We start from the raw sequence: 26034 nt of genomic DNA, 5'->3' as shown, positions 1-26034 counted from the left end.
TCTTCTCTGTCTTTTTTTCCCCCTCTTAGGGGAGATGGGTTTTTTCCTGGGACATCCCAAACGGAGTTGACATATCCCTGATATTTTCCGGTGTCTGCGAAAACAATTTTCTCCTTCATTTCAAAATAACAATTGAGTGCCATACCATGTGCCTTTGAGATATGAGACAGGGTAACCCTGTTAAGAATTCAACCACAGCCATGCAGAAAAGGGAAGGGGGTTATTTGAGTGGAGTGACACAAGGGCGATGGTTAGTAGGCTGCACCGAGCCATTGTTCATGGGAACATAGTCCTTATTTATAAATTATAAATAAAGATCTGCTAACTGCCCAACTGAGGACACTTACTCGTCTGCGCACTTCAGTCCAAGTGCAATAAATACAGATCAAATGTTCACCATCCATATAATAACAAGGATCTGATCCAAAGCACATTTTTATTTCTACAAGGTTACCTTGGATCACATTGTGTTTTGTTATGTTAAATATGGATGCATTGTTATTTAAAGGAAAATAAGGGACAGACCTGAAAACAATTGTAATTGCCAGTTGGAACTCTTGATGCAACTGGAGACACTGTCTGAAAAGTAGCACCTTAGCCAATATCTATTAATAAATTTTTTTTGCACAATTTACACTGCCATTTATTTTGCATGGTTTTATACTGTTTTCAGTTAGCTCTCAAAGTTTTGAAACAATTAAAATGGAAAATTTAAAAAAGCCTACTGTCAGGGATTCAAAGTAATACCCAAAGCTTCTACTGACTTCAGTGGAAATTATAGGTGCTCTTTGGCTCTGGAAACGCAGCATTTTGCTAGGTAATCATAAAGAAACGTATTGTGTAGAGCTTTGTGCCAGATTCCCCATTATGCTGCAGGAATGTACTGATTGCAAAATGAAGAGCTCAGAAACCACGAAGCGACACAGTGAGTGTGGCAGGCCTGACCTTTACACCTCTCCCTTCCACGTAAGCATTTTGATTTGATCTTTTATTACCTAACCCTATACCACCTTTATACCGAATCCCTGCCTAACTGAGAGCACCAGGTGGATGACGTGTAGCCAAAAAAGCAGTTTGTTGAACAGTCCTTTCGCATGCTTGCCATTGGCTACAGCTTTATTACGTATCATCCATCTCGGTGTAAAATAAGTTTGGGCTTTTTTCTTTTTTTTTTAATAGACTTCCCCACGGTGCCCATTTTTGCAGGATCCGAGTGTATCAAAATCATTGAAGGTTTTACCTTCAGAAGTAGCCCTGGGAGTATGTTTGTCCCAAATTCACATTCATGGATTTAGGCACTTAATTTTAAGCACAAAAATCTCCTCTGGCTAGCATATATTCAGTTCAGGAAAGTTGATGCCTCTGGAGAGAAAGTCAAAGTAGGCAATAATTAAGGGCGTAAGTGGAGTCCTTGGCATGTGCTGGTGGAGGCATCTGTCTCTCCCCCGTTATCCTAGGGTTGTAAGGGACATTTGGGGACAAGAATACACTGGAGTCGCAAAGAACCAAAATGCCTGAGAGTATGCTAAGGCATTTTGTCAGGGAGCTAGCTAGGCTAGTAGCAAATATTACTATCCCAAGCTGTTCTTCATCACTCATGTCCTGGAGATTATTGTACTCAGGAGCTCCATCAGCAGCAGAGAGGCAGTGTGTGCTCCCTGCTCTGCCTCGGTGCCAAGCCAGCAGGTTAGCTCGAACTGCCTTTATTGCTGGTCTGCCTCAAAGCTTTGAACCACATCGAAGGCAGCCCATGTCCTGTTGAATGGCAAAACTCTGGGACGGTACTTCACTGCACCCACAAGTTGAGCTTTTTCTTGCTGGACGTAGCGTTCTCTGTCTTTACAAGCCACACTGCAGCATCCTCAGGTTACACCTAACTACGAGGCAGAAGCAGAGATCCTCCCAATACTATTTAATGTATTGACTCTCCTGTTTCATCTCTTTCCTGCCAGAAAACTGACAAAGCAGGATCATGCAGGAGTTAGAAAGAAAAAAAAGAAGGATCTGTAGACTTGTAACTTCTCCACTCCTGGGGCATGAGTAAGGTTTCTCTAGAGATTTGGTTTTATTACGGATGGGATGTGTCTCGTGTCATTGTAGATGGCAGTGAAGTAGATGTCTACGTCTAAGCCAGTTGTTTGAACATTGCATCTAGTCAACGGTAGGAAACAGGCACGTGGAGCTCACGGCTAACTTGACCAGTTTTAGATGCCTACCATAGCAGCAGATGATTCACAAGCTACGAGTACTTATTTCTGTCCACTTGCTATAGAGCATGCCACAATGTCTAGCTCAGAGCTGGCTGCCTGCACTTGAACATCTAAAATTGGGGTGGAATCCTATTCCTCTTGACTTTAGGGTGCATCTATCATATTTTTGGGCCCCTGCTCAACAGAACACCAGGGCACACGCCTTACTTTAAAGTGCTGCTTCCAGGCTTTGCGGCGGGGAGGTGGCATTGACCACCCGCCTGAGTGCCAGGCTGAAGTAGCTCCTTAGTGTGCTTTTTACGGGATATTTAGAAAGAATAGCAAAAAAATATTTCACTACCTCCAGCTGTGTGCTAGACAGCAGAAAATTCAGTGCAGATCCATTCGGCTGGATCAAAATTACAGAAGCAGGAATAAAAAAGGGGTGCCTAAAGTTAGCTTTTTAAAGCCCTGTTTAAACCTGTGCATACAGGTCCTCATTTCCATAGCAGGGAGTAACTGTTTCTGTTACAGTTGCTGCATTTTTCATGTATCTTTGACAAGTTTTAAAAATCCTTTTTGCATCGTTGAATGTAACCATATTACAGAAAAGTACTTTTTGCAACTTCAGGCGAATTTCTTGGAAAACCTCTGTACTGTCATCTGTTACCATCAGTGATGGCAGATGTATGAGAAGGTACACAGAAAAGAAGGGTGTTTTCTTTACAAAGAGCATCACAGTTTTTTTAAATGAAGTAGAAAGGAAGACTTTTCATGCTGTCTTTAGTTAAACTGGACCATGTATTTGTTTTTTCTGGAATGAATCTTCCACATTTCACCTAGAAAGGGGGAAAAGTCTTAGCTTTAGCTTCTGTATAAATATTTGCACAATGCTAATTCTAGAGTTTGTGGGTGATAATCTTTAATTGCTTTAAATAATCATAATAAAGAAAAGAACCACTGAATTTTTTTTACAAGAAAGACTGCATGCAATTATGTACAGAGATCGAAGTAGTGGCTTAAGTGTACAAAGTTGCTTGAAATACGGAAAGACTGGATTTGGCGCAGCAAGTTTGACATGAAGCAGAGCTGTTTCTGGAAAGCCATTACAAGTGTCTTTCTGGAAACTGGCTATCTCTGCACCTGCTGAAGAACCGCATTAACACCAGTTTCCACTGCATGATCTTTTGGCTGTAAGAATAGAAGTAACAAATCTGGGTTTCAGAAGACCCTACCGACAGCAAAGTAGGAGAGGGTGAAGCTACATGGACTTCAATAAGGGAAAAAGGGGGTAGAGCAGCTGAGAAAGGGCTCTGCTGCATGGTTTTGAAAGGCTCTGCTGCATGGTTTTGAAAGCTTGCTACAGGTCGTGGGCCGATGTGTCCTTGAAGCTTCTGGCAGCTGCCCTGCGAGCCCTGGTTGCCCACCTGCTTTCAGACTTTGCTCCAGCACCTACCCAAAAGAGGTGCGTTCCCAGAGAGGTCTCAGTGACAAGGCCTGAAAACTTCACAAACTGAGCTAGAAAAGCAAAAGCACAATCTAATAATGGCGGAAAAACCTCTTGCACATCGTGCACTTTTTCAGCAGCTGAGCTGTACAGAGCAGATGCATCGACCCATTTAGTGTCACCCTTACTCACTCAGATGAGATGTTACACCTAGTTTTTACCCTGCTTATTTCTTCTCTCCTCCTTTGAGGCTCGGTTATGGTTGTTTGCATGGAATAGGTGATTATGAGTTGTGAATGTTTTCTTCTGCAGAATAGTATTTTAGTTCAGGGGTGGCCCTTCACATTTCTTGGTACTCCTTAAAGAGTCAAGAGCTGCTTAGGGTGAATATCACCGCTTGCTGCTGCTCCTGTACTGACGTCCACACAAACACCAAAGGAAAGGTGTGCAAGCCTAAACCCTCGATCTGAAGGTGGCTCTGAATTTTAGAAGCGTCCCCCACGCTAATCGTGAGCCAACTTGAAATCCTGTGTCTGAGCAGCTCCAGACTTTCTGGGGTTTGAAAACTATCTTCAGATCTGATATTTGGCCCAGCTTCTTAATGAAAATGGAAAATTACATTTTGAGCCTCAGCCTTCCTGAAGAACAGCCTGTGCCAAACCTGATGAGCTCGAGATAAAAACAAGGATTTGCAGGATGCCGTGTCCCATCTCAGGCAGAGGTCAGCGGGAGTTTTGAGCGAAGCGGGACTGGTCCCTCTAGCTGGAAACTTCTCTCTTTGCCTCTGAGCTCCATGGTCACTGGGGTTTGAGACCTACGCAGGTGTGTGGTGGGGAGTGAGCCATTTGTTTTGCTCAGAAGAGGATATTTGTGTGAGGGAAGTAACGGATTTTATGTGCTCACATTTTTTGTTTCCTTCTTAAGCAAAAAGGGAACCTTTAGAATGCCAAAATCTTGTCCTAATATTTCACGGAAGTAAGTATTTTATAAGCGCACACTGCAAATGGCACTATAAATTCTCCACTATGGAAAATTGCTATCTGATTTGAAACTAGGCAGGAGAAATAGAACTATAAAAGGTTACCTGGAGTAAACAGATAGGGTTTCCAAAATGTACCACATGAGATAGATTGGAGCTCATAGTAATCTGTTTTCCATGCTTAACATACGCTCAGCATCAGCTGAACTCTGTAACTGAGCTGCCATCTGTATCAATCCCGTTCCTAGATGTCACGGCCCTGTTAATGAAATCTGGAAGTGAAATTGTAAATGGATTCAGTGAATGGTAGATGTCAGCCATTGCGTGATGGGCAATCATCAATCATCCACTGTCAGTTATTTCTGTCTCAGTGAGTAAGCCTTTATTTAAAGCATGAAGTAAGAATGTTGCCAGACCACAGGAACAAGCCCTGAGCTGTTTGCAGGTGCTGCTATTCACAGCTGCCAATTAAACCCCTGACATTTCCATAATGGCCAAGAGGCAAAGCATATGCACTTGATATAAACATTTTTGTAGAAATTAATCTCAGTTTATCAATACTTCACTTTTTTTTTTTCCAGGGCGACATGCAACATCCTACTTGGCCTATTGTTTGTTTGCTGTAGAAAGAGGGAAATACGAGTTGGAAAGCAGCCAGGGCGTTCATTTCCCCAGGATATACAGTAGATTCCAGTGGCTCATTTCAACCCTTAATTGGGGAGGGAAAGCACAGTAGTGAGGAATCCCACCTTTGGAAAATGTTGTGTGTGCCCCTTGCCCCCCGGCCATGCGCACGTGCTCAACTCCATCGCTTCACATCGCACGCTGACCCTAAGCTCGCTAAAAATGTAATGCTTGGTCTGGCAAATGCTGTTCCTGAAGTTACCCAGTCCATTGTGGTTCTTTGCTGCTATACCAAAATTTTGCCTTATCTGGATTTTTATACAGATCCCTGGGCGCATTACTGCTAGCTGATCCTTTTCACTAGCACTCTACTATCTGAAAAAAAAATCCCAAACACCAAAAACTAAAAATGCAAGCACTTCTTAATATACACATTATTTTCTTTTGGGCAGGAGAAAAAAAAAATTGTCAACTCAACTTATTAAAGGCATTCATCAGTACCGCTGCAAATTTATATATGTATTTCATAAAATTGCCAGTGACGAGCTAGCTTTTTTTTTTCAGAGAAAATATTTTTGTGGAAAAAAAAAATTTATATATTTCTACAGAAAAATAAACTGCCTAGTATTGCCACCTGACATTTATAGTTTGGAGGACATAAAACTTTTCAGAGGTCCCTTTATTTTTTGCTCTCAGCTGTTTATAGTTCTTCAGGGGTACACTGATCTATAAGTAAATACAGAAAAAGAAAGGGCTGCATTCACATTTTCAAGGAGATTTCATCACATGCTGATTGCTCTACCCCATTTTGCTGCGAAGTCTAGACAAGGCAGAACGCTGAGTGGGAAACTGGATAGCACTGGGGCATTTTAAAGTTGTCTTCTTTACTCTTCGTGGTACCGAGGAAGACCACATAAGTCAACCAGCGATTCGAAGTGTATTTTCATGTGTTGTACTATCTGGTTGTAAAATTATGCACTACGGGATGAAATTAATTTCTGAAACCTATAGAACTCTGTTAACATGACATATTTGGAATCGGTGTTAGAGGTCTTGCTGGCATGTGTGCATTAAATTGGATGTGATTTTTTGCCAGATAGCTGTGCCAGTGTAAGTGCTAATTATCAGATGCAGATATACTGGTGCGGCTTTTATTAGCGTAGCTTATTTTACTTCACCTAACTGAAATAAGCCATCCTGCCTTAAGCACTTCCCTGGCAGTGGTAGTGTATCTATACTGAGCAGTTTCATACCTATCAATGTATCTGAAAGTTTTAAGTATAGATTGATCTTTGCTCAATTTTCCATTTCTTTTGTCCGCGTAGGTGCCTCATGAAGTTCTACATCACTTCAGATTTCAGGGATAGATGTTGCTTCAGATACCCAGGACCCGTTTTGAATTCAGCTAATTCAGGTAATTTTCTACCATGTTTAAGTTTTTTAATGCATTTTTTTTCATTCAAAACCATTCAAAGTGTTTGAGATCCACGAAAACATAGTCTTTAGATATTAAAAAAGAATGTTAAAACCTAAGTAATGCTGCTGATTCAGTCTGTTTAGAACTTGAAGGACCACAGTGGCTGAGTTACCCACAGTAGGTCACCTAATCCCACATATATCACCTGTTTACTTTATTTTAAACAGAAAGTGTTACAAAAGGCTGGCTTAAAAAAGTTAAAAAGCAAAAATCTCACAAAAGTCTCGGCATCAAATGCTTGTCTGTAGCATATCTTTGTGGCCATAACGTAATTTCTTGGGTTCCAGATGACTCAGTATTCATTATCACCCAAGATGACCATTTAATTTGTGTACATTCACGTAAGCAGAAATAACTGCTGAATTCAGTGAGGTCATGCTGCAGTGCTGACCTCTGACTCGGCCCCTCTGCGCTGAGCTAAAAGGCAAAGGTAGAAGGTAACTAACCCCCATTAGGCTCAGTTCCTGTGCTCTTGTAGATGTTACAGCAGTAATAACAATATTGCTCTGAGTATGTCCACATGACGATGTAGAAATGCCCAAGCTAGCTGTAAACGAACCGTTGTGGATACTGGACGCAGTCAAGACGAGACAGCAGAGAACACCAAGAGGACTAATTTACCCTGCTTTTTGGCAGTGTTAGCTCCATATGGGCTAATTTATCCTGCCAGAAAGCAGGCTCATTTATGGCTAGCTCATTTATAGCTAGACTGAGTACCTCTTCGCTATACTGGAATTTGCAATGTAGACGTACTTTCTATTAAGGTGACAAGTGTGTGATTGTATTAAGTAAAAATATGGAGGTTGGGACTTTGAAGGCACCTGAGGGCTTCTTTCAAAGGTGGTTTAAGAGGTTACCACCTCCACCGATCTGCTTCGCAACTTCTGCTGATGATAACTTTCCCTGTGAATCAGCACGTGGGATCACGTGCCCACCTAAGAGCCTCTTGAGTTTAAAGCACAATATTTTAGCTTAAATCAATGAAGAGGATGTGCCTGCATTAAGACACTAAATGATGAACTGAATCAGAGCAGATGTATCTATTGGTATGGCAGAAGCAGGCAGACAGCTTGTGTGATAATGCTCCATATTGCTCATTTTACAGAGCCCAAAGAGGACTGAGTGCCAGGTCCCATGGAAGTGTCTTTCTGCTTTAGAATGCAGTGAGGGTTTGGTTTCTTGTTCTCCTCAAATCCTTTCAAAAAAAAGCTGTCAGCAATCCTTGTCTTTTAGGGTTGCATAGATACAAATGTCGCTATCCAGTCACCTACTGTCAAGTCTGATCTAAAGAAGCTAAAGCACAAACCTAGCTTTCCAGCATGCCACCAGTGAGATTTCTGAGGTGCTTAAAGCCAAACATATTTTAAAATGAAGATTTGTTTGTTCAAGTTCTACCTCCATTTACTTCAGGGTAGTTAATACATGTTAAAACTTCTGGTGCAAAGGGAGACTAGCAGGTAGAGAAGGATTTGGCATTCAAGAAAGCAAATGGGTACTGGCAGCCGTTCTTACTTCTCCTGATGCAGTCACGTACGATGAGCTCCAGGTTTGTCTCTTGGTTCCCTGCTTCTGGGGCTGCCCAGCTATTATCTAGTGTGCTGACCTTACTAGCCAAGTAATGACTTTCATGCTGCTGAATCCCATCAGAAACTTCATGTCTCTTGTGGTCGTCTTCATCCATGGCTAACTTGTATTATCATTGGCACGCTTAAAATTGTGATGTTATGTTTCAAATGTTTTTAAAGCTGAAACACACAAGCTCTTTTATTTCTCTTCTGCCTAGTAGGATTATTTCAGCTCCACACATGCAAAACCTCGTATTATGCAAGAAATTAATCATATCAGGGTAAAGTAGCTACTGAAAAATTGCCAAGCACCATAAACATTGGTCAAAATGCAGGCCAACCATTTGCACAGCAAGTAATTGAAGCTAGAGGTTCATTGGAGCGACGCGTAACTTTTCATTATGAGTTAGAAAGCTTTTCAAACATAAAATGATATCTGAGAAGACTGCACTACCTAAAAGGTTTCAGTAAACGCTGAAAAAAAAGTGTTAAAATATGCTGGAGAGATCAATCATGCTTTATGGTTACTTGCTCCACGTAGTTTCACACACATTCACTGATAAACAATGTCCCACACACTCTGCCCAGACCCATTATTTTCTTCAGCACCAAAGCGTCAAGGGCCAGATCCTCATTTGGTTTAAGTCAGCAGAGCTCTGCTGAGGTTGACTGCTTGCCATTGATTTATGCCAGCTGAAGATCTGGCCTGAAGAGTGACAAAAATGTAATTTTATGTTTTATTTATGGGTGTAAAACAATAGTCCTAAAGGGAGCAGATGTTCCATGTCGAGGGAGGAGGTTTATGAAATGCAATTCCAGACACAAAAGCTAATCTCTGTGGTCAGGGAAGGCATGAGGCCTGTTTTACATGATGAACTTTAATTGAAATCTTGCTCTTTTGTGTTCATTTATTTCTTCTATTTGGGAGCTGACAAGCATCGTTTAAATTACTTACCAGCTGCTAGGCACCTTAAAAAGCAATAGATAGTTGTCTTAGACACCTGGAGAAGGTTGGACAATCTTCACTTGTCTTCCCAGTACCTGCTGAAATGGTATTAATTTGGTATAAGATATTTTTAATTAAGTGGTCACTTCACTAAAGAAATTTCCATCTGTTTCAGATGGAGCTGTGGGGAGAAAGATCGTTCAGTTTTATGGAGGGTTTTGCAATTGTAAAATGTCTGGTTTTTTCCAAATTGGAATGAAAACCAAAGCATTCTGAAACTCTCTCAAAAAGAGAAGGGAGTGTCTGCCTCGAAGTCTCAGGCCCCAGACCTCTTATTGTCCCCAGTGCCGAAACCGTTCCCTTTGTGGACCGTCTTCCCTCTGTAGATCCTAGAGCAGGAGTTCCTTGGCTGCTCTAAAGCAGCTGCCAAAAATTGAAGTTAGGGAGCTGAAAGAAAATCAGTGGTAACAGCCTGCTTGCAGGAATGTCACGGTTTTTGAAGCACTCTTCATCATGTTTTCTTTCAATGAGCTGACATTTTTGACTCCCATGCCACTGCACCCCCCCTAAAAAGGAGAGAGCACTCAGTGATATGCCTTCTCCTTGGCTTTATATGGCACAGGCACGTATCATGGTGAGCTCTGAGCTCTTCAGAGGCACAAAGCACTAGTCAGCTGAGCAGTGCTGATTCACATCAGATGAATTTTGGACCGAAAAGTGTAAGGATGAGATTTTTCTCCCTGACCTTCTGTGTTCCTCCCCACACCCCCGCGGTCAAGTACGGTACATGGAGAGCTGTAGAACAAGCTGTGCTTATCAGAGGCCAACAGTGACATCTAAACTGCAGCTTCAGAAAAAGAGGACAAGTGGAGAAAAATTGGAAGTGAGTATTCCTGTATTCTACTAAGAGTAAAAGAGAGAAACAAAAACACAGATTGAGGAAGGCTGTGTATGAAGAACAGAATGGAGCAGGAGCTAACTCTCTTATCCCAATTTAGCTGGAAATCCCAAATTTAAGGTGTGATTTTGTTCCGAAGCAGGCTGAGCATAAGAAGTTTGAAATTCTCTATGAACCAAAATTAGGAAAAGAAACCTAAGGCTAAACTGAAAATGAGATGCAGGGAACGCTGAAACATTTCATTCATGTTTCAGCATAATTTTTTGTTAATTCATTTTAGAAATCTGGTGCATCTTCATTGTAACACTTTTCAACACAAACAGCAGCAACAACCACAACTTTCCATTCTAAAAACATCAAAGCGGGAGCTTCCAAGGTTATAAAAATGCTTAATTTTTTTTGCCTCCCTGGATAAGAAGTTAGCGGAACAAGTTTTTCAAAACAGCTTTATTTTGTTAGACATGGCATTTGTTCGCTTTCAAAGCCACTGTTTCCAGTTGCACATTTCCAAGGGCGTGACTCACATCATGTGATGGGAGATGTCTTCACAGCCACACCAGTCCTTCTAGACTCCCTTATAAGTTTCCCGTAGAGAAACAGGCACTTTAGGACACAGTCTGACCTGTTTTAAACCTCTGCTTTAGGATGACGTAAATTAGGCCCTGGAACTGTCTTTTTTTCCCTATCAGCTGAAAGGTAGTCTAGGGTGACTAGTGCCAGGGATCAAATGAATCCCACCCAAATATTCTTCTGGGTGGGGATAGCTGCTGTAGTATACCACGGTAAAGCAGTTCACATCTCTAGACACCACATGCAGGCAAGTGAGAGAAAGAAGGTTTATGTATTGGAGAGAATTCACAGAAGAGTCATAAAATGCTCAAAGAATTGGAAGGGCTTAGTTAGAAGGAAGTATGAAGGCACCTAAATATGTAGAAATGCAAAGTGCAGGAGGAATACGATACACGCTTAATTATAACTTGAAATGTGAAAACACAACTGTGGGAGAATAAAAATTAAGGCTTTCCAGGGGAATGAAGTAAGGAGGGTAGGTTGTGATAAAGGGGGGAATAATTTTCTTATCAGATGATCTGTTTAGTCTGGGGAGTAGTTTTCAGGAGAAGCAGTAGCCTCAGAGTTTGAGTCATTTCATACCAGAGCTTGGAAATGCACAATAGAGATCACTCCTGTCTAGGCAGGGAGTGAAAAAATAGGGTCTACTGATCTTATCCAGCCCTCACTTCATTCAGCAGGAATCTTTTCCACTGACTCAAGCGGGATTTGGATCAGACCCTTTTTTACCTCCTATGTTGATGGCTGTCTGAAAAGACTTAGGAAAAGACACAAACTAGAGCCCAAGTACGACACCAAGAATGGCTTTTTTGGGCTGCTATAGGGAAAAATGCAAGTCTCAGAAAATTCTGAAGCAGGCGGCTGGCAAATCAGAGGGGCTGTTTTACAGCTGGGAGCTGAGTCAAGCTCTAAAACATCTTTACGGAATTAAATGACACTGAGCTTGGGTGTCGCTAATTCCCTTAAAACTGTAAGGAGACACTTCTTGAACAGCAGCTATAAGGGCAGCGTCATTGCTTGGCAAGTTTTGCTTTTGCCACAGCAGGGGGATAGCTCTGCATATCCAGCTTATTTTATTTATATGCCTAGTATTTGAGAGAGGTTTTGTTGTGGGTAACAAAACATAGCTACATTTTATATCTAATTCAAAAGAAAACAATAATAATAGAAGTGGGGTAACATTTTTGTATATGCCCGAGTGATTCCCTTTGCCTGTTTTCAAGCTACCTAACGGCAAACCTCACTTCATTCTACACTGCTCTAATTAATTTGACAGGACTGGAAACTTGCTCTTCCTGTTCACACTTATTATTCATCTCTTCAGAATGCCCTGTAGGGAGTACGAAGCACAATAAAGCAGTATTTACCGAATCCCTCAATGCTAAATACACCTTTTAAGCTGACTCTGCACAATGCCAGCAGTGAGAAGATCTGACTAAAGGGCAGCCAAAGAAAAACAACATTTTCCAGAGCATCGTCTCTTTACACATGGCTAGCAAGTCTTAGGCAAGGAAACTATGTCATTTTGCCCCCCTTCATATTCTACAGTAGGCTCTGGGGATCCCAACTTATTCCTACTGTATCTGAAAGCTTTGCTGCAGCCAAAGCAAATGACAGAGTGATCATACTCAATAAGATATGATGTTAGTTCACAAGAGCCACTGGGTAATTTCATACAGGCGTATCTTTTAACCTTTCATCACCCAAATTAGAAACATCATAACACAACATAAAACACATCTGAAAAATCCATCAGAGGCAGGAACTCAGAAACATGCAAGTAGAAATAAGTGTTTGGAGAATTAGAAAGTGTTCTGAGAAAACACTGAAATTGAATGTTAGGTTTCCTTTTTTAAAATTCTCATTGCAGAAAGGGACCTTTTACAAACACACGAGGTGATTAAGGAATTTAAAAAGTGAAACATGCTTATTTGCACACACTAGGGAAGTAACTCAGACATTTCATATTTTAAAAGTGAAAGATCAATGAAAGAGATTTTCAGCAGCAAGTTACCAGTTGGGTCCTCGACTCTAATCACCAGCTCCCTTTGCACCTTTATGCCTCTGTAAATCTCTCCTTACGTGAAGCTAAAGATTACGTTTTCAAAGTACCCGAGAAAATTTCTACACAGCATAGGGCAGCACTGTGCACATATACCCACATCAGCCCTAAATGAACTAACTCAAATACCAGAAGGGATAAGAATCGCAGTAGTAGGGTGGTTTTTCTAGCTTTTTGCTCTTAACCTCCAAATGTTGCTTTGCATGGCGTTCAGCCAGAGTTAGATGCCACAGTATGCAAGTCACTTTTGAAAATGAGGACTTAGAGCCAATTTTCAAAGGCGTGTAAAGAAACAGCTAGGCATTCAGTGGGATTTTTCAAGGCACCTGTGAAAATGGAAAGTAAGTAACTGCGCATGGGTGCTTTTGGAAATTAAATACTTTAAACTTTTGAAAAATCTGAGAATTAGATTCCTGACCTGCTTCTGAAAAATTTATGTTGAGTCATCTTTCCTAGATCCTGAACCTCCTTATTCATGTTGGAGAGTAGCAAATCCCAACATATTTCATGGACAAGCATGCACACAGACTTCCTTATTCCCTTTAGTCTTAGCTTTTCTCCATTTATCCAGTTGTTGACCTATGGCAAATTTAATCCTGATTCCTTTTGCAGTCACAGAGATCTTACGCCGATGTTACATTGTTCGTCTCTGTAGAGATATTTGGGTTTTACAGTAACGCACTTTTCTGGCCTTGATGCAGAGCCTAATGAAGACAAGCAGGAGACTCTTGCCAGTTCAGCTTGGTTTTGGATCAGACCCTAACAAAGAGAGGAACTGGGCTCGTTGAATTGTAGATAGAATAACAGCTCAGCTCCTTCAGGTGTAGCTCCTCTCTGAGTTGCCATAGAGGAAACCCCACTCTAAACAGATGAATCTGGAATAAAACCTTGGATAATTGGGAGTTGAATGGGTCCATTGACTTCAAGGGGAACTACTGCATGAAAAAAAGGTGTGCTGGCATTGGCCTTTGCTGTGTTACATAAGAAGGATGGTTCTTGAAACTAATTAATCCTTGAAAAGATCAGCTGACCCATCTCATTGTTAGCAATACATTTTTAATTATTCATTTTAGTCAAGCATCATTTGAACACAAGTCAATTTGCAATTTCATTAGAGTACAGAAAAGGCCTGGGGTCTATTCCTGGTAAAAAGGAAAAAATCTCTGGCAAAATTTCATAAAGGATGTTAATCCTCTAATTAATTTTATGTATCAAGCAAGAATTAATGTGTCCTGCTATTTAAGCAGAAGTCATCTTGCCAAGAAGTGCATTTTGTCATACCTTCCCCTCCAGGAAAACCTCTTTACAAGCTTTGTGGCAAAATACCCTGGCAACTAATGACTAGCTTTGAAGCAACATTCACAGACCATTTGCTTTGATGGCATTTGGAGCTTTTTTCTCCCCCCCTCCAACTCATTCCAAAGTCTATTGTAAGTGTAGTGCTCTCACTGCACTGCCTTTGAAAACTAATCAATAAAGTAAGATTTGTCAGGTTGCATCTGAGGAGTATCACATCTTTTAACTCCTTTCTTGGTTGAGTTGCTGTACACATTTTTAAACTAAACCTTATGAACAGATTTGAGCATGTTATACTTACCATATTCACAGGCACACAAGTGTGACGCCTTTCTTTTTCTCCCTTATATTAACTTCAAAAGCTCAAAACCTATGCCAGTTAACCTTCCATAAAACTGACATTATATGGTCATCATACATAATCAAATGATGGATTGCATGTCAAAAAGTCACAAATAGTGAATGTTTACCCCTGTTACAACTATGAGAATTATGGTATTGCAAAACTGGAAAAAAGTGACTTCACCCTCCACCGAAGAACTCTGAAGAAAACACATCCATGTTAGTAAATACTGAAACAAATTTTGATTAGCTCGCTAGCATCAGTATAAATCCTAGAGCAAGGCAATCTTACTCACAGCGATGGATGGAGATCAGAATGTGGGCCACAGAGTTTCATCTTTATTGTAACTTTTGACTTTCCTTAATCAATGCTAAAATCTTTAGGTCTGATTTCTCATTTCAATGGCTTTGTGTAATGCGTCTCAACGGTACCTTATCTAATTTAATAAGATGCAAGCTAAGGAAGTACTTAAGTTACTTATCAAGGGTTTCAGATGACACATTATTATTGTACTCAAAAGTCAATATTTGCTAATCATGTTAGCACAGGAACTGATCCAGGGCTACAATTCTTGAATTGTAAAGGCATTTAAGATTAATTAAACCTCTCTCTCCTAACTCGACACATACACACATAGCACCCCCCCTCTTCTCCTCTTCTGGAATGGACAAATCAGTGACTCCATAAGAAAAACCCGTCTAGTCCACAGCTTTAGGATGAAAAACTGTTAAGTTTCTCAGCTTTCGTCCTCCACCGTTGGTCTGGTCATTCAGAGCCTGGCTTCAAGCATTGGGGTAGGTAGTGTTCAGCATCTTGGGATTGCGCCCCTTGTCTTTGACGCTGGTATGGTATCAAGCCAGTTTTATTCTACCTGTGATCTTCGCACAAGACTGCAGTTGAAATCAGGGGAGAGCTGCATGCTGAGCAAAAGCAGAGCCAATCTGGGCAGTGTGATGCAGGTTGAGAAAGCCTGATTACTCATTTTGTTTCAGCTGGGGTTGCTCATCTAACAGGCTCACACTTTAAAGGTACTGAGGTGTTGAGCAAGCCTTATTCCACACAGTGGCAGAAGAGCAGTGAGTTTACACTGTATTATTTTTCTAATTTTTCTTTTATCATACATAAATGGGAACAGTTAAAAACCAATCCGTGTCTTTCTTTCTCTGTTTTAAAGCTGCTGATGAATTTGGCATGTATAACATGAAAAGATGTAGTGCATTTCCTAGGGCTAGGTACAATGCGAGCAGGTGATGTGCAAGCTTCCACATGCAGAGCTGCCAGTGCACTTTCAGGCTGGATTTGCAACCTTCTGCTATGCCAGCCTCCGTCTCCTCTGAACTGAGCATACTGTCAGCTGCTCAGAGGCGATGTCTGCGTCTGTACATGCGCATACGATAAGCCATGTGGTGACTTCCTGATATGATCACGTATTTATTCAGAACCTGGCTTAGAATGAGATACAGATTTGCCTTGAAGAGGAATCTCTTAGGGGCTGAAATGTGCCTTACCTGCTACCCAGCATATATTATTGTAGTTTGTATATTATTGTGGTTTTCCCTTACCCCTCTAAGCCATTATTATACCGGTCTAAACAGTGTAGATTAAATGGTTATATGAAAATAATAGAGCAGAGTGGAGAATTGGAATCAGTCGCATCAGGAGAGATTCTGATCTACATAAAACTCAGGCAAAACACAACAGCAAGGCTATCTGCACTGGATTAGCCCAGATTTACACTCATAAATGGGATAGTAGTATTGGAAACCACAGGTCTGACTCACCATAGAGTTACTTGTAAAATTGGTGTATTGCAGAGGCTTATAAAGTGGGAAGGGTTCACTGTTACCAGGAGATTTAATTGATACTGTGTATTAAATTGTACATTGACTGCATGGGTTTTGATCTGGGCATGTAGAACATCAACATGCAAATTAAAAAAAAAAAGTAACTGTTTTGAGTACTGTGGTATCCAGTCTACGTAGATCTCAGATCAACCCAGTATAAAGTAAAATACTCAGACGCATATTTTACGAAATCAAAATGACATGTTCTGTTTAATATTCCAATTACTGTTGAACTATTAATCTGAATGTGCTAATAGTGGCTGTCGCATAAGTCTAGCATCTGAAAGCCTCTAAGCAGTAATCCACTATCCTCAGGTCATTTTTTTGTATTAATTCAATTTAAAATATGAGACAATTTACCCTTTAAAGGGTCCCCCCCCTTTTTTTTTAATTAAACATTATTTTATGCATGGCTTTTAACATACAAATTGATTCATTTAGACCTGCCACACACACTAATTCCTTTTATTTAGTTAGTTTTCTTTAAATCAATGACAATGACATTTTTAGCGTGCTTTGTAAGTATTCAAAAAATCAGCTATTTCTGTGTGTATCTATTTGCCTCTGTCAATTGTTAGGACAGGGAATGTCACACTTACCTTTACTGGTCTGTGCAAACTCAATTTGATAATCTTAGCTCATCTCCCAGTGGAGTGCGTATCCGTGTCACGAATATCACCTTTGAAACTGGCACTAATTGGCATTCATGTTGGAAGTCTCAGTGGAATGACCATAGACACAAGGTGAAATTTTGGCTCTGTTGAAGGCAACAGGAGTTTTGTCATTGACTTTAATAGGGTCAGGACTTGTTCCAGAGACTGAACTGCCTCTCATACAGATGTTCATACTGGACTGGGAGCTTCAAACCCTCTGTGTTTGCTCATGACTAATAAGATGTGTTTTTCTGCTAACCTTCATCCTTCCCCTGCCAGGATCTAGTCCTCTTCTTAAAGGACAGAGTGAATACGTCTAGGTAAGACCTCCAGCTTCCTCTTGTACTGTCCTCCCCAAACCCCAGCTCCCTTACTTCTCTTCATACTTGATCATAATGTCTTTCCAGTCCAGTGCAAGTTTTCTGTCTTCTGTTATCTCTCAATTCTTCTTCTGTTCTTGTCTATTTTTAACCACTCACCGTGTTGTAGACCTCTGCCTTCAAGCATGCTCTTGCTACTTTGTGTTCAATTCAGTCTGCCTTTTTAACAACCCACTGATTTCCTCATGCCATTTGTCTCCACATTCTCAGAAGTTGCTTTTTGTTCCCACTGTCTTAAGTAGCTTCTCTTTTCTCTGTTGTCTCTGATTTTTAACAGACAGGCTTCTCCAGCTCCTGTACTTGGCTCCATCTGAGGACAATCTTCACCCTTCTCTTTCCTGATCTCTCCCTCCCAACACTTGGCTTGTGAAATTCTCTCTTTCTCATATTCCTGATTTGCTTTGGAGATGCACCCTTGCTGACAGCTCCTTTATTTTTTTTGTGCCTCCCTTTCCCACCTGGTCACCCCGTTGCCTCACAGAGGTATCTGTGTGAGAATCCTCAATGCACTTGCCCTTCTCTGCCAGCCACTCTCCTTCTCTGCCAGTAATGCTCTTGTCCAGACTTTTATAACTATCTGCACTGTGGCACATCCAGCTGCCACTTCAGTATTGGCTTGACTTCTTCAGGCCAGTTATTTACCACTTCTTCCTGATTTTCAGATCCTCATCTGCTCTATCAGTTCTGTTACACTTGCTGTCTCCTGGGCTGTCTCCTAGACCATCTCGTCTCCCATCTTGTCCTTTCTCCTGCCATTGGTTGTCTTCCCTATCATGATGGCAATCATGATTTTTTTCATCAACACAAGCTAAAAATATTATGATCATCTCTGTTCTTGATGGACAATGTCTACAAGATCTCCCTGCTTCCTCCCTTCCATCTAAAATGCTGCTTGCCAATGCCACCTTGTCTCCACCAGCTGGCAGTTTCCTTGATTTTCTACTACCTGCTATAAGAAATTCAAGCCATTAAAAAAACCCCTGTGAAATCTATTGCTTGAAGTTCTATTGCCATTTATCTTCCACTCCATTTAGCCATCTGCTTCTCCTATTCTTCTCTTTTACAGATTTCCTCCGTCACCTTTTTCCTCTCTTTGCACTTTCTGCTGTGCCGCTCCATAGACAAGGAAGCTTTTTTTTGCTGTCATCCATGAGCAATTTTTTCTTTTGCTTCCTGAAATCTTTCATTAAAACTCACCTCTAAACTTTCAGCTATCCCTTTCTCTCAGTCAAGCAGAGGCTTTAATGCACTAGAAGACAAAAACTGTGATACTGGCCAGAGCGCCGTTAATGTAATCTCTTCTCTCATGCCCAGGCCCAGGCCTAGTGAAGTCAGTTAATGTCCACCATGTTACCTGGAGCCTGTGGAGATGGTAGAGATAAGTGATTGGAACTTGTATTTGCAAAGCATGGAAGGTGCTCAGTGTGCTACAATACATTGTTGTAAGAATGTAGAATAATCACTATACTGAGAAATTAAATAATTGTATTTAGGGGAAAAAAAAAAGATGAAAACAGTGAATACCTGGAAGCCTGGAGCAAAGCTGAAAGCAGGAGTTGCTAGTTGTACAACTCCTATTATCTTACATTGAAGCACACTGGCTACTGTTTTGAAAGACTTCCATTAAAAGTTAGAGAGTTGTTGGTACACACAATTACTTGTTGTGACTCGGAAAGCATTGCTACACAAACTTTAAGCTTTACTGAGTGAGTTTTTATGGCTAAAGCTATGTAGGAGTTGTTAGAACGAGGTTATCTCAGTGAGTTTTACAGAGCAGGGTGAATTTTTTGCATAGGTTTTTATTTTATTCTGTGAAGTTCCCGCAGCCAAGCTAAAAGGAGTGCTGGAGGAGCGTGATAGCTAAACTCCGTAGGACAGAAATAACAAAATACTTCTCTGTGTGGACCATTAAGTGAGATTGTTAGAAATATTCCTGTGATACTGGGAGGGTATATAATGCCACACAGTGCCCTTACTAAAAACGCTGCATTCTTTAGTATCATGATCTAGAGGCTGTGTAGGCCTTGACTCAAGAGTCCGGATGTGCTGCAGACAAGTGAGTCATTTTCCAGTTCATGCAGGACTGCCCTTGATTTTATGAACTTCAGGTCAGATCAATATATCCTGTGTCCTGTGAATGACTCTCCTTTTGCATCAGGACCATGATATAGTTTGAACAAGGTCTAGAGCTGAAGGTTTTAAGTGGTGAGAGCTACAGAAAAATGAACGGAAGGAACCAGATCTAGATCTCCAGCCTACTTTCATGTATCCACATGCCACAACCTTTATGGTGACCAAAACTCCTCCACTACAGGAAACCAGATTAAATTAAATGCTGGGGGTCACTGCATGACCAACCCATGTCACCTTTCTTGTCCTGTAACCCATGTATTGTGCTGATCCATTTTTCTTACAGAGTGTGATAGGAAAGGTTTTCCTTTGGAAACCCTTCAGTTCTGAGCCAGCTTTGACCTCCGACTCAGTTCCAGGCTTCTCCGCAGTCTAGAAAATCTGAAGGTGACCACCGTCCCTCCACTGTGGCTCTGTGGCACAAAGTCTTCTCTTCTTTACCATGGCTGTCTGTGTGCCGACAACAGCCTTGGCAGCCAGGGCCTAGTCCTGCCTTCCCCGTCACAAAATTGATTTGGATAGCTTTATATGATTCTGCTTGAGTGCGAGTTAATTACTGCAAATTCCTGGCCTCTGAACCCATCAGGGCTAATCAAGCCTCATGAGCCCTTCGGCGCAGCAGTGGATGGCCGTGCAGTACTGAATTTATCTAAGAGCACTGAAAAGCTGTGTGGCTTACCCAGTGCAATTCCAGCTGCAAGTAAATTTTTCCAGACGTATTTAGAATATAACTTAGAAAGGAACTTAAAAAGGCATCTCTCCAGTACCCAGTGGACCATTGCAAATACCCATCTTGACCAATAAAAGGTGAAGCACGCCTGTGGGGCTGGAGTGAGAAATCACAAGTTTCCCACTGAGCTCAAAAGAAAGTTTGCGCGTTCCTGCTGTGCAAGGACATTTTATGTATTGGAGGTCGACTTTCTGCGCATTCAGAGGAACAAATCCTCTGGTTGGGTAAAGTGTCCCCAGCTCCACAGAGGAGCTGTGACAATTTACACCAGCTGAGGTGCTGCTCAGCATTTTTGGTTATGGGCCTTATTTACTCGTGGCTAGTTAGAGTTCCTGTGGAGCTGTTACGGCACTGTGTGGGTATAAATCTTTCTTTAGATGCCTTTGGAGCAGTTAGGAGATAGCATGCCTGTCTATAAAGTAGAAACATCCTTGAGCATATGCCTGGCATAACCTTACAATAGAATGGTGCCATAGTGATCTGCAATATAGCTATTTTTACCTAAATGAAGATCTACAAATAATGTCCACTAAAAAGTTGCCACACAGGATAATTAGGTAGTGAAAAAATCCATTTGTGCTTTGGCATAGCCCATTTCATTTGTGTCTGCGTCTTTAAGCAGTTACGTCCTGGAATAAACCTAGCTCCTCATCTACCCAAGAGTGTAGTGCTGACTTACCTACTTTTTCTTCTAGAAATTGTTTAGTCAGGGAATGGTGTCAGCCACTGTTTTATTGAAATAAGTTTGTTAAACAGTTGAACAGCAGCCTTATGTAGGCAAAGGCCTAAGGTACTGTCACAGAGCAACCGTTCTTACTCATGGCAGTAAAATACGGCCAGTGGAAATAAGAATTTAGTTGTATGGGTAGACTGTTAAACGCAGCTAGTTTCTGTGTATTCACAGAGGTAATTCACATCTCCCCGTGGTGGGATGCAGCTGTGCCACAAAGGTTGTGTGGCATTTTCACAGCAAGGCCCTGAAATACAGACATTTCAGAACACCTCCCTCTCCCCACAACACCATGAGAGGTGCCAGCAAAAAACAGGGTAATGGTGAACAAGGAAACCATTACTGGCCTTTGTAAACCTCCTTGAGACCAGCATGCACAAAGCCAGCAGTGACTAGGAGGAAGGAAAAGCTCGGTCTCCTGAGTCCTCGTCTGTTGTCCTCCTCCTCAGGGGAGGCTGGTTCTGCAAAGCACAGCATGACATTTCAATGTATTTTCTGGACGTGGTACATGAATTGCAAGGGATACAAAACTGTCCTACAGAAAGATGTATTTCTGGGTAACACGAAGGGGAAAAAGTAGGTCCCCATGAAAAAATATTTCCCTAGCAGTTTTTAGCTTTAAAGATATTAAATTACAGTACAACTTCCCAAGAGTGTTCTTGCAAGTCATTTATACCATAACACATAAAATTACAGTAAGCCTCCATTAGTACTGTGGCTACTTTTGTAATCAGTTTTGAAGAATGTGCTCCATCAGTGGAAATATTTTGATTTAAGTTCATATTGAGGAGCAGTCTAAAAGTTATACTCTAAATTACGCTTTAAAATAAGTCCCATGGTACATCCCTACAATATATATGGTATGCTGACTCTGTGTAATTAAATTCTTGTCTAAAGTTGTCATTAAGTTGCAGTAAATATTGAAGCTAGCTTCATTTTAAAATAGATTTACTTCTTGATTTTAGCTGATAAATATCCTTGTATAGAAAATTAATTAAAATATTCATACATATATATAACAGGGCAGGACTGGTGGTTTTAGCTGTTACGAGCAAGCAGACTGGCAGTGGCCTCTATCAGCAGCAAGGTAGCTGCTGATACCAACAACATGGAGAAAAGCACAGGGTCCCACATAAGGCTTGTCAAGGAATGAAAGTCTTAGGCCCTCCCCCATCTTCTCTCATTCCTAGGTCAGAAATAACATCAAATTACTTATTAATTAGCAAAGCACAAGACTTCCTGTGAATAACAAAAATTAGGCAGGTTTGGAGGGTGGATGTAATCTTTTCTCATATGTGGTACAACACTACCATTAAATTAAAAGGATGGGGAAATTTCACTGAGTAGACTGGGGGAGAGAAGGGTCAGATCTTTAGGGAGTCTAAAAAATAATGCTATTTTTCATAAGTTTGACGAAACTGAGTGGGATGATGGAGGAGAAAGTCTCAAAAAGTCCCTGTATCTGCAGAAGAGCTCAGGTGTGCATTCATTCTTATCAGTCCCTAGAGAATCCACGCTGGATTCTCATGCTATGGGACTCAACCAAAAAAGGTTCAATTGGAACTTGCATCTTTTAGAAACTCCATTAATTAGTCTGGAGGAAATCAGGCTTGATTACTTTCAGCGCTCTCAAAACTACTTGTGTTTTTTCTGGAACACGGACAGGCAAATTGCTGAGATGACAAATATAGCTGACATGTCTTCCAAGAATCTCTCTCGCCCTTTCTTGAATGTTTGAATCTCTCCATTTCCCAAATGTATGCTTGTTTGACATTTTTATAACTAGCAGGTGTTTTATGTAGTTTCGTTGGTGCCTCAAACTTTCTCAAGAAAATGAAAAAGGGTCTGTCTTTATCTGGTCTACACTGATTGACATTATCTTAAACCATCTTCAAATTTCTTTCCACTCACCTCCATAACTCTTTCTACAGGCTGTCCTCCAACTTTTCTTCATATCTCTATGGTTATCTATTAGAAAACTGTCACTTGGGCAGGCTCTTTTTAATGTGTTATATTGTCAAGGCTTGACGCTGTAATGCAGTGTATTCAAACTTTTCTAATCTCTAGAAATTTTTCATCGGTGATGTGGAGCCTTTCAGAAATTTCACATACATAGATCACTGTATAGCATATATGAACTCGCTGTTCTCACTCACCCTGCACACCTCCTTTAGAAGCAGTCCAACTATTCCCCTCCACAGATTACAGATTGTACAGCTTTAACACGTCAAATTTGGGATCCATAAATGTCAGGGGTGGATGCCTTACGCCTTAGAAAACATCTGAGTTAAAGATCTAACTAAAAGTAAATTTGAAACATAGTAGATAGCTCCAATCTCCCATAAAGGACCAGGAGTCTGGTTGTTGTGGAAGCCTTAATAGGACATGCTTCCTAGTGTGATCTACAGAGCACGCTTAACAACCACATCAGACACTGAGGGATTACAGTTACCAAGGGATGGAGAGGAAAAAAGCCCTGAGGAATTTCAAAAAAGCTTGTATGAGATTTGGATGGCAGTGTCTTCTGTCAAGGGCCCAGGCCAGCCTTTGTGACCTGGGAGAAAATTGTAGGGAAAATGAGTCTGTGAGACTTTGCCCCCAGCCCGTAAAAGAGCATAGCTTTCTTTTCCTTTCTTACTATTGGTTGGAAATCTGGCATTAAAAACAAACAGAAAATCTTCTGGGATCTTCTGATGTCTTATGTTGGAAATTGAAGCCTTTGCTGGTTTGACCGCCCCTTCTGATGAGTGGCTTACATGGAAGTCACACAAGTCAGCATGCTGAAAATTGAGCAAGTGATATGGAAAACATAGTCATTCTATAAAATTCAGTTTCATTTTTTCATCACTAACACCTATTCAAGTTCAATAACAAAATAGTTATTAGGGTTAATGTTGTCTTCATTTACAGCATTAGAGCTTACAAAAACATCTGGCCCTATCCAGGTACAGTGTAGCCTATAAGAAGCAACCAGGAAGACAGGAATTCAAATTTGTCGTATTTCTAAGCATATATTTCAGGTTTTTGCTGTAGAGCATGAGAGCTAATTTAAAAAAAGAGTCCTTTGCAAGTCATTATTGGTGAAAGAAGTGTTAACACTTCATCTACTAAAATGTTTCCAAACTGTTATGCAAGCCTTGAAGAACACATTTTTCTTTCTCTCATTATGTCCATTTTTTTTGGCATCAAGGTTCAGCTTTTTGCAGGTCTCTTAACACCCAAAGGTGCAGCTAAGTATCCAATGGGATATTCAAAACCAACTATTCATCAAGCTCTTTTTCATACTACTGTGAATCACCAATCTGAGTCGCCCTGAGTAACTTCCCCAGGTGTTTAAATAACCTTAGACACTTGGCCCTACAGCCACGATTCTGCAAAACATGCCCAGCATGTGCTCAGCTTTAGGTATGTAAGAAATCCCACCCTGCTCAGCCGAAAAAAAAAAAATACCCCAAACCTAAATTCCTATGCTCGGTTAGAATATAATATTTCATTTGGACATCTTTTGTTCAAGGAGAGCGTGGCAGTGCATGCAAAGCTTCATTCTGATGTCTACATGGGTCCTAATTTTCCAGGGTTAAAACCTGAATGAAGTTTTTCCTTTAGCGAGGACAAGCTGCAAAGAGCAGACAACCTCATTAAAAAGGAAATCTATAAATCCTGTAGTCCTCTCCTCGCCTCTGTTAACTACATTGTTCGAGGTGAAAGCTGTTAACTGCAGCTTTTAAAAGGTATGCGTAAATGCAAGCTTTTTCCCAAAAAACTTTGAAAATGCACATAAACAATAACAATTTCTGATAAATGCAATGCTGTTTTACTAGATTTATGTGCTAAAGACAAGAACTACTTACAATAATGAAATGCATGGGCTTGATTCTTTATTCGCCTGAGTCACTCCATTACCTCCAGTGCTTTAAGGAAATTGCTGCAAGAGTAGAATCAGGCCCTTAATGGTTTGCCAGCTACCATACTGACATTACACCCAGGCAATAGTCACAGAAATTTATATTTAGTTCCACAAGAACAGTACATTAGATATCCTTAAGCGTTTTATGAGGCAGGACTTTTCTGACTATTCTGACAAAAACACCAGCATGCGTAGTAACCGGAGCTTTGAACAAATATTGCAGTTATGATTTACAGCACAATTGCCAGAGTCTTCCTAGCTTCATCTTTGATGGCTACTTACTCAGGCTGTCATTTTTAGCTCCACAGATTATATCTGCCTTGGCCTCTTCCACAAACACTGGATTCACTGGAGTGTGTTGCAGACAATACAGCTCTCAAACAATGAAGCATTTGTGTTCATTTTCTTCTATTTTATCTTTGGAATTCTACTATTTAGGTCACTATCTGTTGCTTCCAGCTATTCTTTCCTGACAAATTGTAGCTCTTTTTAGGCTTAAAAAGATATAATCAATGAATTCATCTATGTTATTCCTCTGGGTATAAAGGTCTAGATGTAATAAGTGGTACACATAGTATAAGATTACATTGCTATTCCTGAACTGCAGCCTCAAGATTAATTGTGCCTTATAGGACAAAATTTGAAGAGCTGCTGGATGCTGGCATCTCTGAAAACCTGACACAACTAACACAATAAAAAACCCAATATTACTAAATTTCTCAAATGCTTTAAACATGATCCCTCACCAGCGTGAACTGGAAGGGTGTGAATGTATGTATATTCCACAACACATAATTTTAGATACAGATAAGGAGAATAATGAAGAACAGATCCTTTACCTGATCATATCTGCCTTTTCTAAACGGAAAAAAAAAATCCACCACAGGTTTTACTTGAAAAAGATAATCCTTGGATTTTAGCGAGTGACATCACTCATAGTGAAATATGTCAATACCTACGGAATAAAAATACTCAGGTATGGGGACAGACAGGAATTCCATTTACATTTAAACTTAAGCTCACTGATTGCTCTGCTCATGTTAAAAATTACTATGCTCTGAATGAAACGAAGATGAGTGCTTAAGCAAACAGTCATAAATTAATTTATAATGAAACATGACAGTCATAATTTAATTTAGAACGTATTTAAGATTGTTGTTACTATTTGTATAGGTCTGTTTTGCCTGGAGGAAGATGTGGCTTCATAGTGAAATGTCAGCTATTGAAATACCAAACTTCTTATGCATACATGTGTATTAATTAA

General features: G+C 40.6%; 1 long non-coding RNA gene across 1 annotated transcript; it reads left to right on the top strand.

Annotated features, from left to right (window-relative positions):
* Positions 1–910: 910 nt before the first annotated feature.
* Positions 911–26034, top strand: LOC142407394 (uncharacterized). Its single transcript, XR_012774930.1, has 3 exons — positions 911–966; positions 6565–6653; positions 25944–26034. It is a non-coding gene; the product is annotated as an uncharacterized LOC142407394 (long non-coding RNA).

Source organism: Mycteria americana, chromosome 3, assembly GCF_035582795.1.
Source record: "Mycteria americana isolate JAX WOST 10 ecotype Jacksonville Zoo and Gardens chromosome 3, USCA_MyAme_1.0, whole genome shotgun sequence".
NCBI lineage: Eukaryota > Metazoa > Chordata > Aves > Ciconiiformes > Ciconiidae > Mycteria > Mycteria americana.
This window is presented reverse-complemented; position numbering and strand designations above follow the sequence as displayed.